The 21,820-nt window shown below is 36.9% G+C and overlaps 1 long non-coding RNA gene across 27 annotated transcripts in view; it reads left to right on the top strand.

The window, feature by feature from the left end:
• LOC102547440 (uncharacterized) overlaps positions 1 to 21,820 on the top strand; it is a 247,423-nt gene that overhangs the window by 69,391 nt on the left and 156,212 nt on the right. For 8 of the 27 annotated variants that reach the window (XR_015638554.1, XR_015638536.1, XR_015638553.1 and 5 more), the window contains one exon: positions 11,597 to 11,723. This is a non-coding gene — a long non-coding RNA (uncharacterized LOC102547440). The other 19 variants (XR_015638528.1, XR_015638549.1, XR_015638530.1 and 16 more) reach the window with 5 other exon arrangements.

Here is a 21,820-nt window from a genome sequence, read left to right as displayed (position 1 = left end):
TGCATTTTGGAACCATAATAAAATCACAGATGAATAAAACCAGGAATATGTAAGGGGAGTTCCTGACTGCTTTGAAATTGATTTGCATACTTGTTAGTAAGATGAACTTAAAAAGCACTTACTAGAAAATTAACGTATGTTTTCTTTTACTGAGCAGCCATTTCAAAAATGGAAAACGTATTTAAATGACTAGGATGGAGAATACTTATAATTTCTATCACAAAACGATATGTCAACTTAACCTAGACTTGCAGCTTACCAAACTAGAAAAAGAGGAGAAAGTAAATTCAAAGCAAACTTAAGAAAAGGGTAGGGAAAAAAATCAATAAAACTGAAGGCAGGGGGAAAAAAAACCAGTAAGGGAAATCAAAAGCTGAATCAGTTCCTCCGAGCTGCACTAAAATCAAGACATCAGCAAATGTGTGTCCTTGTGTGGAAGCTTGTTGCCTTTCAGCGGCTAGGGCTGTTATTATTCCTGGGTCAGCCTCCCTCTCCTAGTCTACAAAACTAAACCCTCAACGAATTAGTAAAAGAGCTATTCTAAACATAAATTAAAAAAAAAGTGAAGGAAATACAGAAGGCCCTACAAATGTCAAAGCAGTCATCACTGAGGCTAAATATGACTGACAAACACCGAAAACAGTGTGGGGACATTGAATCCAAGCACAAGATGCACATACGTTAAAATGTGTTTGTTAAATTAGTTAGCATCTGTTGAGCTAACTTATTGACCATCTGCGGTGGTGAAGTTTGGAAGCAGTGATTCTGGTTCAAAGTTTAGGTCATCAGTCACACGTGTGGATAGTTTGCTTATATTATACACTGAAAAAAAAGTAATTTTTTGCTCCTGTGTTTCCCAATAATTTCTAATGTGTAATCTATATGTAAGTATGATAAAAATACAGGGCAAATACATAGGCTAAAGGTTTGTAAAATGACTTTTAAAATATTGACAGGATAGAAATACTAATCAAAAATGTAATGATGAACTTCCTTAGATGACAATATTTTATAAAGAAGTGATGAGATGGAGTACTAGTCAATGAAGCACACATAATGATACAGAAAACCTCATGAAGTCTGCCCATTAGTCAATACTATTATTGCCAGATTAATTTTGGTAAATATTTTATAGCTATGCAAGAAATTAAGAAATATGAAATAGAGAAAACCAAAATTCTGTTTACAATTCCTGTGTGACTGTATGTCAACCCAAAATTTTTTTTTAAAGGCAATTGCCAGCCTGAAGGAGCTAACATGGAGGGGAAATAGAATAAAGATTCAAACAACTGTTATGTTTCAATGGTAAGTTTCCCCCTAAAGGCTCATGGACTGACCAGCTGGGAGGCGCCCTGAAGAGCTTCCAGAAATGGGAAGTGAGGTGATGTACTGGGAAGAAGTGGTTTATTAAAGCAGATGTCTGCACATTGTATCATTATGGGACTCGTCCTGTCCTCTGCTTCTTCTCTGTTGTCAGGTAAAGAAACATCTCCCTCATGCGTCTGATGCCGTGAAATTCTTCCCAACTACATGTAGGCAAGCAACAACAAAAGGAGCTCTCTATAACGATGACTGTTACCCTTCCTTTATTCCTTTTCTGATTTTTGCTTGGAGATTTTAGCACAAGAAGAGAAGAAACGGCTATAGCTCTCTCTAGTGTATGTTTCCTAAGTTTTGTTTTAAAATAGATACTTCATTCTAGGTTAAAAGAGCCTAGAAGGGAAAAGGGGGGATGTCAGGGCGCTAGAGGGTGGGGAGTTGAGGAGGAGGGAGAACACCCTCATAGAAGAAGGGTGAGGGAGGATGTGATAGGGAGCTTATGAACGGGAAACCTGGAAAGGGAATAACATTTCAAATGTAAATAAAAAATCAATAAAAATAGTAGTAAAATTAGTACCAGATCATAATAAAAGATTTGAACTCTTGAAAAAATGCATTTTATTATTGTATTATATCTTTAAGATATTTGAGGATGGGTCTAGGGCCTTTCTCCTGAAGAACTGCGAGAGATCATGGATGAAATTCACCAATAATCTTGCTGCTATTATTCTCCAGTCTTCTAATAATGACAGATCCACCTAGCTCAGCAATTTGACAGGATTCATAGAACAAGATCGTGATCTTGCGATCAGGTTGCTCAGAGAAAGAGAGGCGATAACTGCAGGAGGATGATGTTGAGTTTTCTGTCACATCATTAATAAGACTGTTCATTTCTTCCTGAAGCTTGTCACGTAATTAAGCTCCATTAATGGCATTTATAACACCATTGATGTCCACACGTATTTGAGTCCTCTTTGATTCTCAGGAACGGTCAACAGAGATTGTTGAAAATAATATTTGCCTGACATTTTCTCACGTGGTTATCACTCATTTAATTGTAGAGCTCTTGTCTAATCGAAGCATGGTACACCAGGATGCCAGGAATAGTTAGGTCCTTTCAGTCAGCACCGTTTATTCTTGCACTGTAGCTCCTTTGTCACACTGGCATTTTCGATTGCAGAAGAAGCGGCAGCGAGAGAGGGAAGTCTCAGTCTGAGCAAGTACTGCCTTGGCTAATAATGTGCTTGAAAGTGACATGAAACTTTTCAAGTTGGGAGAAATACCCACTTTCAGAAAAACAGTTAGATAGCCTTTCTCCCACACAGAATGCTTTAAACTCTCCCCTGTGGTAGAATAAAGACAGCTTTAAAGAAAAAAAATAATAATACCAGAATTATTGAAATACAGGAGTCACCCAGGATTTCTCTGTGGTCCACACCATTGTGCACTCCCAGCAGCTCTGTCTGGTTCAGTCCAGTGCTGAGATTGGGAGCACTGTTTTAATAGAAACTAGAGAGGCAGGATATCAAGTTATTGAAAGGAAATCAAGCCAGAGAGGAGCTGAATGGTGAAGAAAGGTGCAGTATTATGATTATAAAATTAATGTTGTTTTCTTCCAAAGTTACATTTAATTAGTTCATTCTTCAGAAGAATGCTTAACTAGAAAAAAATTTTGTAGAGCTTTACTCTTTTGACTCATGAAGATGCTAAACAATACGATGATAACAGCATTTTAAAGATCTTTAAAAATCGTTAAGCGACGTGTATATGTCTGTGTGTCTGTGAGTGCAGTTGAGTACCAGTGCCCATGGGTTCTAGAGGACAGTGCTGGAGTTACTGGTCATTGTGAGATGTGTTATATCTTTTGTGAGCATCAAATTCAGGTAGCTTGGAAGAAAACTCTCAATGTTTGAGCCATCACTTAGCTCTGTAAATAAATTCTATAGAAAGTTGAATACCTGTGGTAGGCTACTGAAAACAATTTTCTATTTTGTTTAGCCTTCCGTTTTCTACAGTGATTGACTACATGGATTTGGAACATGTGGTTTGTTTTAGGCAGTAAAAACATAGGTACTATGATGCATTCCCGGATGCTGAATTCATTAGACTCATGTGTTCATATTTTTATTTTCACCCTTAAAATGGCCAGCCAGTTCCCCAAAGTATTTGCAGAATAGGACAGGGTGTGATGGGAATTCTGGTGATCAAAGCAAAAGTTAGTTAGAAAAGTGGCAGGCTGATCCTGTCAAAGGACATTAAGCTTCTTAATGAGAAGACAGGCACAGGATTGTCATGTTAATCCATTAAACATGAGTAAGGATTTTCAAAAACTAGCAAGAGTTGAAGGACACTTGTGGATATTCGTCACTCATTTTCAGAATCATTCCTGACTTTTGGAATTGTGATCCCAGATCAAAAGGGGAGAGAACAGGCAGAATTAATCTGGGGACCAGGACATATGAACCTATGAAATATACATAAACATGTGTACATTTGTACCCATGACAATTACAAATCAGTGTGTAGATGAGTCCTGGAAATGATGACTGAGGGGACAAAGACCATGCTAGCTGACAATGAGGTACTAGATAACAGCGTGAGACAGCAGTGGATACAGTTAGAGGGGGACTGAGTGGTGGCATGAGTTATTGATACTATTTCTAGTTGAGCTCCAATGTTTTCGTATATTAATATAAAATGTCACTTATTGGATCTTGATTAGAGTAGTAAAATGAAATATTATCAGAAAAAATGCTGAATCTATGTAGGAAGGTATAAAATACAAGTATTAATTTTATAAAGAGTTACAGTTAAAATCCCAAGCTCTATCACAATCATATTAGCAATGAGATTAGCATAGCACTGGCACAAAACCAGATACATACATACATACATACATACATACACATATATATATATAATATTATATATAAATGGATTAAAAGAACAGCCACATATGTGTATATATAATTATATTCATTTATTCTTTTTATTAAATTTTTATTGGATATTTTCTTTATTTACATTTCAAATGTTATCCTCTTTCCTGGTTTCCCCTTTGGAAATCCTCTATTCCATCCTCCCTCCCTCTGCTTCTCTGAGGATGCTCCCCACCCACAAGCACACTCCTGCCTCCCCGCCCTGGCATTTACCTACACCGGGGCAACAAGTCTTCCCAGGACCAAAGGCCTCTCCTCCCATCGATGCCTGACAAGGCCATTTTCTGCTACATATGCAGCTAGAGCCATGGGTCCCTCCATGTGCACTCTTTTGTTGGTGGTTAAGTCCATGGGAACTCTGAGGGGTCTGGTTAGTTGATATTGTTGTTCTTCCTATGGGGTTGCAAACCCCTACAGCTCCTCCAATCCTTTCTCTAACTCCTCCATTGGAGACACTGTTTACAGTTGAATGGTTGGCTGCGAGCATCCACCAGTGTATTTGTCAGACTCTGACAGAATCTCTCAGGTGACAGCTATATCAGGCTCCTGTCAGCATGCACTCCTTGGCATCCCCAATAGTGTCTTGTTTTGGTGTTTTTATATAGATGTATCCCCAGGTGGGACAGTCTCTGGATGGTCTTTCCTTCAGTCTCTGCTTCATACTTTCTCCCTTGAGTATTTTTGTTCCCCCTTCTAAGAAGGACTGAAGCATTCTCACTTTGGTCGTCCTTCTTGCGCTTCATATGGTCTGTGAATTGTATCGTGGGTATTCTGAGCTTTTGGGCTAATATCCACTTATCAGTGAGTGCATACACACCATGTGTGTTCTTTTATGACTGGGTTACCTCACTCAGGATGATATTTTCTAGTTTCATCCATTTGCCTAAGAATTTCTTGAAGTCATTTTTTGTGGGGTATCTTTTATTTACATTTCAAATGTAATACCATTTCTCGGTTTCCTGTCTATAAATCTCCTATCCCATCCCTCTCCCCCTTCTTCTATGAGGGTATTCCCCCACCCGCCCACCACCCCTCCCAACCATTGTTTTTAATAGCTGAGTAGTACTTCATTGTATAAATGTAACACATTTTCTGTATCCATTCCTCCATTGAAAGGCATCTGGGTTCTTTCCAGCTTCTGGCTATTATAAATAAGGCTGCTATGAACATAGTGGAGCATGTATCTTTGTTATATGTTGGGGCATCTTTTGGGTATATGCCCAGGAGTTGTATATCTGGGTCCTCAGGTAGTACTATGCCCAGTTTTCTGAGGAACCTCCAGACTGATGTCCAGAGTGGTTGTACCAGTCTGCAATATCACCAACAATGGAGGAGTGTTCCTCTTTCTCCACATCCTCTCCAGCATCTGCTGTCATTGGAGTTTTTGATCTTAGCCCTTCTCACTGGTGTGAGGTTGAATCTCAGGGTTATTTTGATTTACATTTCCCTGATAACTAAGGTTTTATAAAGGTGCCAAAAATATATACTGACTCAAATGAACTTCTCTCATCTCATTGAATTGGTCTATATGGGTAAACCCCCTCTGGTTCCACAAACTGAACTGAACTCACTGAATTGATCTCTCTTGCCCTTCACTGCACTTATATAGCCTCTCTTTCCTGTCTGGTTTCATGGCAGGGGGTGTATCCTATCTCTGACTCCTTCTGTCAAATCTTTCCTTGATTCATCACTTCATCTTCTCCTGAATTAGATGTTACTTTCAAACATGGCTGCTTCCTTTTACAAACTAACTTTACCTTCATTGTTTGGGAATAAACATGCACTTTGAGAGCATGTCCGTATTTTAGGCGGAGGAATTAAAGTGTGTGGTATGTCTGTATTCTTGCCAATTATCACTCATACCTAGTTCTTTGGATGTGATCCCTGGCCAGAGTAACCGTGTAGCTGGGTTAAATTTTTCTACACACAATCAATAAGTTTAAGTCTTACAATCTTTAAAAATGTGCAATAAGGCTTTTCTATGACATTATTTACTTTGATGTACTCAATAATACAATTCCTTAAAAAGAGAAAGAAAACATCCAAATTTATTCATAGATATGGTTAAACCAATAATTATGGGAACACATACACACCTTATGTTTTCTTTTTTCATTTGTAAAAACTGATATTGATACAACATTTTAAAAAATTAACCAGGACTCTATAATTGTTTATCAAATAGCATTCTGGTATATTTTGTATCCACCCCTCCTTTGGAGATAGAAAACAAACATCTCTGTGGACAAGTTAACCGCTTTGAGTTTCTAAGGCAAATTGAACAGTCATAGGCCAGGAAATATGTGTTTTGCCATTGCTGGGGCAAGAGGAAACTCAGAGAATTAACCAGGGAAAAGCTGCTGCAGTGTTTTTCTGGCTACATCGAGTAATTCAGACTGGCGGCGTTGTGCCGTCTGTTTCTCTTTCTTTTTGAAAGATTTCAGCTAAGGAAGCTGCATGCCACTTTCTAATGTCAAATCAAGATTGATATTTTGCCTCATTGTTCTGTAGCTTTTGCATCATGGAATTCTCGCATCTTTACATGACAAGTAGGCACTGGAGTGTGGAAAGCAATTTAGTAAATGGAAAACTATTTTGAAGAGAAAATGAATAAAACACAAAATATTTAAATGAAGCAGTAACAGTCCTCGTTCAGCCGCCAGTACCAAATATCTACAACAAGGCGGTAACACTGTGTGCTTCAAAATGTCGAGAAAGTGTGAAGTAGACAAAACCCTATCCATAATAATTTTTAAACAATAATAGAAGAGAAAGAGAAATACTAAACTTTAAATATATGTAGACAGAGAACAAGATCTGTCCATCTTGGGTACATGGCTTTTGTATAGTTGAATGACTGTTGAGGCAAATGCATGTTGTAAGTATTAGACTCACGTATGTATACAAATTTAATTCCATAAAAACTTAGAGAAAATATACTGAATGGTCCTCTAGTCAAATTTTATTAATATAAAATTTAATTCTCCCAAACTCATAAAATTATTCTGAATAGTTTGAAATTTTGAATTTACTATAATTAATAAAAACACTGATCTATAAAACCAATTAAACTAAATTATTCCACACAATTCTAAGAACTCATTCATTTTACAGGTTCATTTAGAAGTCAATATCTTAAAAAGAGTGGCCTTGAGATTGTCATCCCCCTGCCTCAAATTCACTAGGTCTGTGTTAGACTCATAGACCTGCGTTCTGTGCAAGTTATTTTTATTTTCATTAGATATTTTACATAATGTATAAAAGTTATATATTCATCTGCATACATCTGAAAGTATTGTAAAGCTATTACATATCATTAACAGGCAATATTAGTGCAGAGTCAGAGACTTGCAAAATTAAATTATCATTTCAAAGAGAACTTTGAAATTTCTAAGGATACTTTTATCTCTAAGAATAGTGTTCATATGGAATGCCAATAGTTATATTTAAATATTGTCAAAAGTTAAAACTCATATGGAAAAATGATGGGTGTAAAAAGTAAATGTGTATTCTCACCAGCAGCAGATAGATTTTAAGGGCAAAGCTCCATCAAAATATGCCTCAAGTAATTTCTTTATCTGTGCTCTTCTCTCTTCCAGGCACAACAGACTCTGTGTATCAGAACATTCTTCACTCCATTTTACTACCTCACTCTTCGGTTTCTACTTACACTGTTTTATTAATTGTAATGTCAATATTAATACATGGATTTAATGTAGATATTCAATAGCATAGCTTAGATTTAAATAAAAATCACACTTTAATACCGGACCTTAAAGCATTTCCAATTGTGGAATTTTAACATAGTGCCTTTACAATACATAAAACCTTTCAATGTGGGCACAATTTAAGAGTGGAATGAAAGCCCCACATGAGAGAGTAGGTTGGAATAGAAATATCAGAAGTAGAAATGCATTCTCAGCTATGTAGAGAATGCATGAACAGCCTGGATAACAAGACACTGACTTAACGTTCTCCTCACCCTACCTCAACGTATAGCAGTGGGTTACCCAGATGTAGCTAAACGACTCTATACCTTAAGACCGGGATGCCTGTATGTCTATCCTCATTGTTGCCCAAGTCTAAGTAGTTTGGAACCAGAAATAGCTGAGATGTCCATATGGCTAAAAAGGACTTATGACAATATTGGGTATGTGTCTGTATGCACACGTGTTGTGTGAGTATTATTCAGCTGTGAAGTATTAAAGAAAAATTAAAATAATGAAATTGTAAGGAAATGAACACAAATTTTGTTTATTTATTTTTTAAGCATTCAACATACACACAAACAAGAAGTTATCAGTCTTTAGATCCCTGTGTTACATTTTCTTATATGTTCTTTGAGTGTGTTGTATAAAGGTCAGCTAACTCCCTACTATGTACCCCATGGTGGCCTCTGTTCTGTGCATTGAGTACCTCTGTAAATAGCTTAACCTGCCCCTCACACCACACCTCTATCCTTCCTTCTTCTAGGCCTTGGTGGATACAGCCCGTGACTGGGTAGGATCCTTTATTGGATATTTTTTTATTTACACTTCAAATATTATTCCCTTTCCTGGTTTCCCGGACATAAGCCCCCCCTATTCCATCCCCTCCCCTTCATCTATAAGGGTGTTCCCCTCCCCATCTACCCCCCTTCCCAATCCCCCTGACATCCCCCTACACTGGGGGTCCAACCTTGGCAGGACCAACTGCTTCTCCTTCCATTGATGTACAACAAGGTCATCCTCTGCTACATATGCAGCTAGAGCCGAGTGTCAGTCCAGATAAAGTCTTTGGGTAGTCATTTAGTCCCTAGGAGCTCTGGTTAGTTGGCATTGTTGTTCTTATGGGGTTGCAAGCCCCTTCAGCTCTTTGAACCCTTTCTCTAATTCCTCCAATGGGGGTCCAGTTTTCAGTTCAATGGTTTTCTGCTAGCAATCAACTCTGTATTTGACATGCTGTGGTTGCATCTCTCAGGAGAGATCTATATCCGGTTCCTGTCAGCATGCACTTTTTAGCTTCATCAATCTTATCTAGTGTTTGTGGCTGTATATGCCACATGTGGGGCAGGCTCTGAATGGCTCTTCCTTCTTTCTCTGCTCCAAACTTTGCCTCCATACTATGAATATTTTTGTCCCCCTTTCAAGAAGAAGTGGAGCATCCACACTTTGGTCATCCTTCTTCTTTAGCTTCATGTGGTCTGTGGATTGCATCTTGGGTAATGTTAGCTTTTGGGCTAATATCCACTTATCAGTGAGTGCATACCAGGTATGTTTATCTGTGATTGGTTTACTCAGGATGATATTTTCTAGTTCATTCCATTTGTCTATAAATTTCATGAAGTCTTTGTTTTTGATAACTGAGTAGTACTCCATTGTGTAGATGTACCACGTTTTCTGCATCCATTCCTCTGTTGAAGGGCATCTGGGTTCTTTCCAGCTTTTGGCTATTATAAATAAGGTTGCTATGAACATAGTAGAGCATGTGTCTTTGTTGTATGTTGCAGTATTTTTGGGGTATATGCCCAGGAGAGGTACAGCTGTGTCCTCAGGTAGTACTATGCCCAGTTTTCTGAGGAACCTCCAGACTGATTTCCAGAGAGGTTGTACCAGTTTGCAATCCCACCAACAATGGAGGAGTGTTCCTCTTTCTCCACATCCTTGCCAGCATCTGCTGTCACCTGAGTTTTTGATCTTAGCAATTCTGACTAATGTGAGGCACGAAACTGCAGTGCTTCTGTAAGGCATCAGGACAACACAGAAAACAACAGATTGGAAAAAGATCTTTACCAATTCGACATCTGATAGAGGGATAATATCCAAAATATACAAAGAACTCAAGAAGTTAGACTCCAGAGGGCCAAATAACCCTATTGAAAAAATGGTGTACAGAGCTAAACAAAGAATTCTCAGCTGAGGAATATCAAATGGCTGAGAAAAACCTAAAGAAATACTCAACTTCTTTCGTCATCAGGGAAATGCAAATCAAAGCAACCCTAAATACAACTTTCAAAATATTATATGGAGTGAGGTTTCTCTGGATCAGTAGAACAAACGGTATCCATTTTCTAACGTGGATCCTAATTTCAAATAGGTTCTAGTGTTGAGAATTTCCAAAAAGTAGGAAACTGGGAAGAAAACTTTTGAGTAAAAATTTGGCTTAAGGCAGCAGCATGATACAGTATCTATAAAAAACAGAGTGAAGTATTCATTGAATTTTATGCACAGTAAACCTGCTGTGATTGGGAGAATAGAGGTATGACAAATGAGCCATATTGTCTGGTATAAAAGAAATATAATGAAAACAGTGTTTCATATCTAAATGAAAAATGTAAAATAAGGTTTGAAAGAAATTATTCTGTAAGACTGTATTACTCTGCTCCTAGAAATAATGGATCAGTGAACATATAGTTCCAGAAATCAGATACCTTACCAACTGTGGGATTAGGAGCCATCCCCCCAAATCAAACATGTTCCTATCAGTCTTCTTTGCTGCCCATTAGAATTAAAAGATAGCATCATATTACAAAAGAAACCATGCACATTACTTGTAAGATACAGAAAAAAAAAACATGTTGACAAAGACCTGGGATCTACCTCATGCTGGCTAGCTTCCGGTCCACCAGAGTGTACTGCAGGATGCTTAGGAACAAAAGGCATCTCTGGTACTGCCCAACTATGAACTCTATGTCACAAACATCAAGCCTGTTGGTCAAAATATGTTCAAGTGTCCACACCAAAACAACCATGACTGTGGTATGTGGTGATTCAAATCAACTTCCTTCACACTGGACCTGTATGCAGCTCACTTCATGGGTTTGGGGATAGTACTGGGGATGATCAATGCCTGGTATTCTGAGACTGATGTACAACACACACCAAGCAAGGTCATTGGCTCAGCATGGATACTTACCACCAATGCTCAACTGACTGAAGAAGCATATTTCTTTCTTTTTAAGATATATGTGATAACATTTATTGGTGGAAACTCCTCATCCTTTTAATCAGATAAATTTCTCCCTACAAATATCTGTGGTTAGTGAAGACATTCATGCCTTCCCACGTTTCATAGATGAAGCAACAATTATGTTCTCAACCCAAAGCAAGATGGGTATACCATCTTCTCTAAGGCTCAGGAAACATTTCAGAAAAGGGTAAAGGAAGCACTTAAGAGCTAGAAGATTGGGTAAAGGAATTAAAAGCACCATGCTTTAGACTGGTTGCAGATATTTTAATAATTAGCTCAGAGGAACTATACTGGCCTTTACTGGTCCATCAAGACAAACAGGCAATTAACAACCAGGCAAGAAAATGAAAGGGTTCACAAGGTCCTATTTTTTTCTTTGTTTGTTTCAGGATTCTGGCTATTGGTAGAATTTGACAAATGGAAGTCCCACTGTCTTAATGGTACATAAACATCTGAGCCCACCAAGCTTCAACAGAGAGCCCTAAAAGCACAGTCATCATGGTAGTCCATGGGAAGGTAAGTGGAACGTATAATGAGTCAGACACATAAGGAGGCTTTTGTGGGTGAAGGGGTTTGTGTGAGTGAGAAGGAAGAGGAGGCCTGCATTGCTTTTATAAGGTATGATCTCTAAAAACAAATTTAATTAATAAAAATAATTTTTTCTGAGAAAATAGTAATATAGATAGATAGATATAGATATATTTTACAGTGAAATATTGTTTTAAATTTTTAGTATGCTCTGTACTTTGATTGTGAATAGTAGTATTTGAGTAAGCAAAATAAAAATCCTGGATGCAGTCAAGAAAAAAGAGTAAATCATTGTGCAGAGTGACTCGGATGAAATATGCTGTGACGAACAGAGAGGACACATCCCAGTGCCAGCTATAAAGTGCCTTTCACCATAGAACTTCATTTGTAGCCCCCTTATCCTTGTCATATCGCAGCCCCCAGCCATCATCCATCACACTGATTCTCTTTTCTCTATTCATTGTCATAGCCCAGTCTATTCATCTGCTCCTGGGAAGGATTCTCCTATAACCCGTCTTCAGCTGTTAACTGGTTTTTTCATTCCATCATTACTCTTTTCTTTGAATTCTTCTGAGGGAAAATGAATTATCTGTTAAAAGAACACCTCTCCTTCTTGGCACACATCCCCAGAAAAATCCATGGTGAATTACTGGAAAGCGAAAACAGTATGATCAGGATTTGACCCTTTTTTTCCATTTTGTATTGACAGATTCACAATTGTGTGTAGAAAACCCTACTGCTTATAGATTCCTTAGGTTTAAAAATTTTAAAGTTAATTTTGTGTATATTTTATTTTGTATATTTTTATTTTAATTTCTTCACTGGAACAAAAGTTACTGAACTCAATAAACTTCATTTGAAAAATTACTTTTTACTCTGCATACTTGCTGAGCAAATGTGAATGTTTATTAAAATAGGTGAAGGAATAGATGTAAAATGAAATAAAATAGAGTTGATATTTCCTCAAACATATAATTAAAATATCAATGAAAACCCTAGCAGTTGATTTTAAGTAAACTTCAAATCATAAAATCATAACATTCTTTGACAGAAAATTTGTTTAAAGAAGTTGATACTTTTCTTTCCTAGTCAAAAGGAAAGAAACAATTTCATTTGCATAGAAAGTTTGTAGAAGCGAAGATATTCATTTTGCAAATCAGTTTTAAAAGCCTTAATTGGTTTGTTTTACAAAAACGAATGAGATGTAGCCAATTACTTGTAGATTCTTTCTGATATATAATTGAATCCTTCTTTCTTACAAGCAAGTCCTTTTTTAAATGTGACGAAGAACTAAATTAAATCTGCTTCTTTGAGATAAATGTCTAGGCTGTCAGGTTTCCTGGCTGCTTGTGATCTTTTCTTTTTAAACTTAGGATCTGAACAATTTAGGAAATGGCTTGGCTGTCTCATATTGTAGCAGAATATGACCCTAAGTTATACTTGAGATTTCCCCACCAGCCTGCAGGCTTTCTAACAACTGTTAAGATGCCTTGCCGACAGCCTCTTTGTCAGAAGGGACAGTTCCTAGTCGGTGTTGACTGGGTTATAGCTTCTTCCTTTTTCTGTGTATATGCCAAGGTGGCTGTCTAGGTTTGTAACAAGTGTACTCCAATAAGGCTCTGCACTGCTGTTTTTACTGTTGTTCTAAAGCACCACCGTCACTACCCTAGTGATTTTAGAAAATTCATCAAGGGAACTGATTTATATTTAGCCTTCTCTACATGAGCCTATGTATGACAATTAGGTCTGTCATCCCTCTGTCTAAACATGCAACTTTAAAGATTGTTAGTGCCAAATCCCTCAGTTTCCCCCTCACCACTCTCCCTCTCCATAGGACACTGCCACATATTAAGGAGGGGCACACTGCTCTCTCCAAGTGTGTTTCACATGAAGTTAGAGGTTGGAGAGAAAGACCTATTTTGTGTTTCTACAGAGAAACACTGTTGATGGTCTTTACTGTTCCCTCAACCAACCTACTGAGACTCTGGCTTTCATATTTTGACAAGGAACTCATTCATCTATTCCGTCCTCTCTTTATTACATAACATTTATTATGCATAATAGACTATGTGTTTTGATCACATGTAGTTTATGTCTCCATCTTTCTCTAGACCCACCACCTTTCGTTTCTTTTTCTTTTTGCCCGTCAAAATGTTTGTATTGTCTAAATATTCTTGGGCCCATGATCATCTATCTACTGAAGAGTGACAGTCCCTTCTTCTCCAAGCCACTAACATTGCTCATACATACAGGGTCAGAAGTGGGATTGTGGACCAAAAGGCCTTTCCATGATAGTGTCTGGTATGGCTTTGACTTGAACAGACTTTAGCACACAGTTGCAACTGCTTTGATCTCAAATGTGCAGAGCTGCACTGCAGTGTCCAAAGGATGATATTTAAATCCATCATAACCTCAGATTTTTGCACGTTCTCCCACCCCTTTCCTAGTGATCCTTGTGGACTGAGGATTGGTGCAGTGCATGATTTCCATTCAGGGCTGTCTCTTACTTTCCCTTCGCTAGTCTCTTATATTCCCCACTTTGCCAGTTACTAGGTAATGTGCTAATCACCACCTACTACAAACAGAAGCTTTGCAGTAGATGCTCTGGTCAATGTTTCTAATGGTAAGTAATTAAAAGTCAGTTTAACCTGACATCCATTTGGCAGCAAAAACAAAAAGTGGATTCTCTCCTAGTGACTACAGATTCTTAGCCTGATGATAAAGACAAGTTTGGATTTCATCTTATGCAGTGATGTATATAACCAACTAGGAAGTGCTTGGTGACTTCTGTGATGTTACTACCACTGTTTTCCTGGTGGGCATGTTTTCTCCAGGCTAGAAAATATAGTAGCTCACAATGTTCAAATCTGGGTTCTATTAGGGACCACTTTCCCTCCAAAAGTTTGCTGTGCCATGAAAGTTAGCCAGTAGACGTGAAGCTTCCAGGTGCTTAACAAGTCCACCGTGTCCCATTCTATGACTCCAGTGTGCATTGACTTCAGCAACGGGAACCTACATTTGACATCCTTTATTTCAGCATGTAATGTACACATGATGGTATCATTGGATATTTTAATTTTCATATACAGAACCTAAAGTATGTAAGATGGAAATATATCCCCCTAAATATGGAAGTTTTTCATAATATGGGTTTGATTTTGATATTAGTCTTAGTTATGAAATGTTGAAAACTCGGTTTTCCATTCCCTTGGCATTTATTCTTCCAGCACTGAAAAGTCACCACTTACATAGATGCTTCCCTCTGGGAAGAAATTTATTACAGTAGGATAAGGAGGAGGCTGACTTATCTGAAATACAAAAGTAGAAAAGCATTGTTTATGTTGCTCTGTTACAATACAGGTACTTTGTCACAGTTAAATGCACACTTTAGATCCATAAGTTAAATTAGTAAAAGCAAAATCCTTCAAATATTTATTATTTAGAATTACAGGATCTTAACAATGAGGGTTCACTTTTCCAGTCAATTGCTTAGTGATGCAAAATTACCCTGAAATAACCCGCTATCATTAAGTAAATTCACATGCATTAGCTGCTAAAAGTCAAATTTTCTTTTCTTGTGGTTTGAGGAGAGTCATTATAAAAGACGAATTATTTTAATTTGCTACTTTTGTCTTCAGACATAGGTAGTTGACTTGAAAATCTGCTGATGGAACGTTTAGAATCTCACATTAGACAAAGATCTATGGAAATATGTCAAGGATAAATTGATGCTAAGCCTGACAATGAGAGAGTGACCTGAGCCATCAGAATTTATAGTCGCAACTATTTGTGAAATAGCTCGAGTCTCCTTCCATAGTCTTTCTTCATTTGGAAAAAGAATAATTATTTCCTTTTTAATTGATATGCTCACCTCTAAAGAGTATAGGCAGCTTTAAATTCATAAATGTCATCTTTACTTATAACACTCATTGTTCAGTGTAATTTCTTGTTTTTATTTTTAACTAAATAGTTAAGTATTATCAAATGTCAGAAAAGGAGGTTTTAGAGTGCATAATCTCCAAAGATAGGCCCATATTTCTCTGGTAAACTGAATGAATCACATATTTTATCTTACTCACTTTGTATTTTTTTTTTTTTTTGGTTCTTTTTTTCGGAGCTGGGGACCGAACCCAGGGCCTTGTGCTTCCTAGGTAAGCGCTCTACCACTGAGCTAAATCCCCAGCCCCTCACTTTGTATTTTTTAACACAGATTTCACCCAACAAATATAAGATACACACAATAGTAAATTTTTTCAAGTTCATTCACCATTTTTTCAGGTAAGAAAAATGGATAAATACTATAAAAACAATTCAGTTTTCATAGTAGCTACTAGAAATATTTGTCTCTTGTGCAGACGAAGTAAATGATGCCCAAACATTGTAGTTATAGAGAAAAGTATCTTTTTTTATCCAGAAGATTTATGATTTGTCCTCAGAAGAATATCCACAGAACAATTGGACAGTTACTAATTAACCCAAGTAAGTAAATGCTACCAGATCCACATTGCGTCCCATGATTTTCTGTGTCCACAGCCATTCCTGAGACTCTTCATAATCAATGAAAAGTATTCCCATTCCTGCCTGCATACTAGCTCTGGTTCCACATGATGGGATGCTTGCCCTGTTTCCCAAATATTTTTGGAAATAATTTGTCAGAAGACATTCTGTCTGTACTAGAGTGTATTAGAATATTTTTTATGTGAAATATATTTTAAAATTATTTCTATGTGCTCACTCAAATATATATCAACAGCAACCACAGTGCATACGTCACTATGTCAATAAAAATGTTTGAAGTAAATTTTTATTTTTATTAGATTATAATATGATTATATAATTTTGCACTTACCTCTTACCTTTCCTCAATCGATCTTTCTAGTGTATACCTTACTGTCTTCCAATAGCCTCTCTCTCTCTCATATATATATATATATATGTTGACATATATATATAAATTGATTGATATATGTATTGACATATATCAATAACTGACATATTAAATATGCTTCCAAAATTATATATGTATATATAAGTATATGATATAATGCAATTTAATTTTTTTTAGATATTACTTTATTAAGTTCTTAGGATAAGTCAAGTAAAACATTCTAATCATATATTGAGGAAGATGGTAAGTCTTAGAGAAGTCAAATAAAACTTGATAGTTAATTCGGGACATATAATTAGAAAATAGGACACCTTTCTCAGACTGCTTTTCTATCAGCATATAAAAAAACTGATTTATGCATTATCACTACATAAATATTGGCAAATAAAAGTTTGAATCTGTTTTATTTTGTTTTTTAATTTTTATTGAAAATAGATTCTTCTTTCATACAACACAACTTGACCATAGTTTCCCCTCTTTTTTTTCTCTTCCCAGATCTACCTCACTGCTACTCTCTGCCATATCCACTTCCTTTCTGTCTCCCTTCATTAAAAAAGCGGGCCACCAAACTCGACAAAACAAAATAAAATCAGCAAGACAAAATCTCTCATATTGTGGCTGGGCAAGGCAATCCAATAGAGGAAAAGGGTCCCAAGTGTGAGGAAAAAAAATCAGAGACAGACCAGCTTTCGGAGGTCTCACAAAATCACCATGCTAACAGGTATAACATACACAAAGGAACCAGGGGCAGACCCCTGACAGCTCTGCAATTGCTGCTTCAGACTTTTAGAGTCTCTGCTCTATGGAGTCCTGCATAGTTGATTCAGCTGGTCAAGTCCTTCATCCTCTCTAATTGCGTTCCTTCTTCAATAGGGTCCCCTGAGCTTTTAGGAGGTGGATTTGAAGGTCTTTCTTGTTTTAAAATTTTAAATTAAGGTTTTAATATATAAAGTGTGGGTAATTGTATCTGTTTTAATAATTTACAATAGAAAGTTGATTTTTCCCATATTATATTCAAGAAAATGTTGCCAATGTTTCAGAAATTACTCTGTGCCTGTGTACCAAATTACACCGAGTTCTACTGGTGTTTAAAACTTCCAGATTTTTCCATATAGGCGTTTTTCTCATTTTTGTTTGTCACGATGCAGCCAAGACATACATATTCCATTATTTTAATCTGTCATTTCAGTCTAGGTTTTCCTGTCTTTAATCATTCTTTTTTCATCATCTTCAAAGCCATATCAACTTGCTAATTTGCATATGATGCCACAGTGCTTCTGGAAACAGTACACTGCAGACATTAACCTGATCGGCATTTGGTTTACTGCTTGACCTCCACTGTTGCTAAAATCATGGCGACATGATAGTGCATGGCATTCTTTTCAGTGTGTATGATGACATTGCTTTAAACAGGTGTGTAAATGTTTCTTTTTCCCTCAGATGATGAGGTAAGATGACAGCCATACCCAAGCTGCAATAGCACAGCTTGGGCTAACCCCAGGACTTTTCTTTCTCTGTTCTACCTTTCCCTCAGCCTAGGCCTGGAAGCTTCTGGTCACACCTTATGACCTAATCTTAGAAGTTGATTGGTTTAATCCAACTTTCCTCGACTTCTGATTGAATTCCTCTCCTGGCCTCACACTATCTTTGGCAATATGTTCTAAAGTTCTGTCTTCTTCTCATTTTCTTTCTTTTTTCTCTCTTTCTCTCTTTCTTTCTTCTTTCTTTCTTTCTTTCTTTCTGTTTAGTTTGTTCTCTCTGTAATACTGTCTCAGTGAAAATGTCACACACACACACACACACACACACACACTACCCATGACCCACCACCCACCACCTGCCGCATCACTTTTTGTTTTTAAATCTGTCTCTGGTTTGAAATAGCCTTTCTTCCTCTGCTGTCCTGCGTAAGTTGGGTTTATCCTATATCTGATTTGTGCTGTCAAATCTCTCAGATTTGTCACATTGTCTGCCTCTCAACTAGATTTCATTTTCAAACATGGTTGCTTCCTTCTAGAAATTAACTTTACCTTCACTGTTAGCAATTAATGGTGTGTACTAAGAGTGCATCTGCATTCTACCCAGATCATGCTGTAATCTAGGGTTTTTCTGAAATTCTGGCCACATAATTTATTCCTAGATTATCTTTGGATGTGCTCCCTTGCCGGAGCAGCCATGTTGTTGGGTTTGGTTTCATATACACAGATGGGCTCTATTTTTCAATGAGATACATAAAGATATTTATATATTTAAAATTATCAATTATATGGCACAGCATGATCTTCGCTATGTCATGGATTGTTTAGATGCTTTGTGTCAACCTATGTCATTTAGTACTGACAATTAACAGACGACTTTCACCTTCAAATTTTTACAATGTAAAAATAGAAATCATTCTTTCAGGTGTGAAAAGTCTTAACTTTTTAAAAATCCTCAATTATTCAAGTGTTGGCATAAAGAATGACTATCGAAATCATTAATTAATTCTTTGCATGATGGTTAGAACCAAATTGTTAATGGATTACTGAACTTGAAGATTTGATGAAAGTACTCTAAATGAAATCATTTTATATAAATATTTGCAAGGATAGAATGTAAAAGGTAAGTTCAATGCATCTTGATAATCCTGATGGGATAACAGAAGAGAAGTAGAAAGTGTTGGGGAGACAATGAGTAATAGGAAGAGAGAGAGAGAAAGGGAAAGTAAGTCTGGAGAATAAAGAGCCATTAAGAAAAGCCACTAAAGAGAGGTCAGTTCCTCTTCAAACCTCCTCTTTAATTAATAGTTCGCATACTATGAGAAGGAGCAAAGAAAGCAGCTGAGGGGGAAAGGGTTGGCAACTGATTGTCCTCTCTAGTACTAAAGTAGGTGACCAGAAGAGTAGTTGGACCAGCATGATATCCACAGTAGTTGTAATTCTAGATTGAGAGCAAAGCACAGCTGTCTCATTGGACCTAAGGCATGTACAACAGGAGCAAATTTATTTCCAGGACTGTAACCCTGGATATCTGGGGACAGAACAATAAAAGACCAGAGAAGAGAGTCTACAATTGTCAGGCCTCTCATCCAATAAACTTTCTGTTAATTAGTTACCCATTCTTATAACCACAGATAAATATAGCTCTCACACCTTTTCAAATAGCCTCTTTTCCCAAAAGGTGGAGACTATTACAGAGTTATACAACTGGTCTAAAACCAGATACTATGTACCTTTGGAGTGCCCCAAAATAACTGATGCCTATTCAACACAATCTCTAAGAACCAGGTTCAGGTAATATCACAGAAGAGTAATCAGAGTAATTATTAGAGCTAATGCTCTGTGCCTACTGATAGTGATGTCTAGGCATGTTAAAGAATGCAATTGTGATGTATGAAAAATATCGTTGCCTGACCAAGACTGACATTTTATCACCACCAATCGACATTCCAGCGTGGACAGGGAAAAGTCCACATGGTCCCGTCCCTAAGTGAAGAATAGCAGATGTTCAGTGGATTATAGCAGGGGAGAATATGTTGCCTTGAGTGATGAACTCCCATATAAGATGGCGATTCCCAAGTGGTCAAGCCTAGAGTCATGCACATACAAGGAAAGCTAAAGGAAATCAGTAGGATATATATATATATATATATATATATATATATATATATATATATATATATTTACATGTATATATTTACCTGTAATAGCAGTCATTTATTTAAAATCATGAATTTAGAAAGAGGGACACAACATGAATTTGAGGAGGGAGAAAGAGATGTGGGAGTAATTTAGATATAATGATCATCTATAAAAAACTACTAAAATTCAAATATATTTATTATATTTAATATTATATTATTTTTATATATAATATTTACTACTAATATATGCTTTTCAGAAGGTTTTTTTTCTCCATAATGTTTATTTATTCACTTTACACCTGATCAGAGTCTCCCCACCTTTCTTCTCAAGCTCATTCTTATACACACTCACCAATTTTTTTTTCTCCACAGAGAAGGGGAGGCCCCTGCTCACGGTTACCCACTCACCCTGGTACATCATGTCATAGACAATTTTTTTCTTCAAAAGAACTTAATCAAATGGGAGTTTGGTGAATTAATAATTTTAAAAATTCATATTTGGGAAAAGTTTTTCATGCTAACACCTACTTTTAAGTGCATTAGATATATTCAAATTACCAGGGAACATAAAAGTAATAAATTTTCCATTAATTTCAAAACCATAGATAAGTGACTCCTCCTCTCCTTCACCCGTTCATCTATTACTCTGATTAGAGAATTTCTTCCCAGGGACCCAGAAAACCCTGCTTCAGAACAAGTGGTCTTACAAAATTTATGTAAGCTCTGCTTTCTAGATGAGAGCCTAAACTAAGATATAAACTTTTATTTTTTCTAAGTATTTTAATAATTTCCACCTAGTATAAATTACATGAAACTGTAGAAATAAAGAAAAATCAAGAAACAAGCGACATTCTAATTAGATTTTCATTATCTGTATGTAGTTCATGTTGATATATAGTATTGAATAGGAATTTATTTTTGTTTTAATTTCTCCAGGGAAGACACACACTCTAAGGTTGCTGTGTCTCAACTGCTGAGGAATAAAATCCTAATTATTACTCCACTGTGACTATTTTGAATTGGTTAGGAGGCATTTTTATTGATAATCCAGTAATTTTTATATTTTTCTGAAAATCAATGCTTCACTACTTTTTGTTGGATATTTCTTTTATTTATGTTTCAAACGTTATCTCCTTTCCAGAGTTCCCTTCCAGAAATACCCTATCCCATCCTCCCACTTCTATGAGGGTGCTCTCCCACTCACCAACCCACTCCTACCTCTCAGCCCTGGTATTTCCTCTTTATTGAAACATTGTGCCTTCACAGGACCAAGGGCCTCTCCTCCCGTTGATGCTGGAGGAGGCCATCCCTACACATGCAGCAGAAGCCATGGGTAGCTCCATGTGTACTCTTTGAATGGTGGTTTAGTCCCTGGGAGTTCTGGGGTATCTGGTTGGTTGGTATTATTATTCTTCCTGTGGGGGTGCGAACCTCTTCAGCTCTTTCAGTCCTTTCTCTACCTCCTCCTTTAGGGACCCAGTGTTCAGTCCCATCATTGGCTGTGAACCTCTACCTCTATATTTGTCAGGCTCTGACAGAGCCTATCAGGAGACAGCTACATCAGGCTCCAGTCAG

This window comes from Rattus norvegicus, chromosome 15, assembly GCF_021556685.1.
Source record: "Rattus norvegicus strain SHRSP/BbbUtx chromosome 15, alternate assembly SHRSP_T2T, whole genome shotgun sequence".
Lineage (NCBI taxonomy): Eukaryota > Metazoa > Chordata > Mammalia > Rodentia > Muridae > Rattus > Rattus norvegicus.
This window is presented reverse-complemented; position numbering and strand designations above follow the sequence as displayed.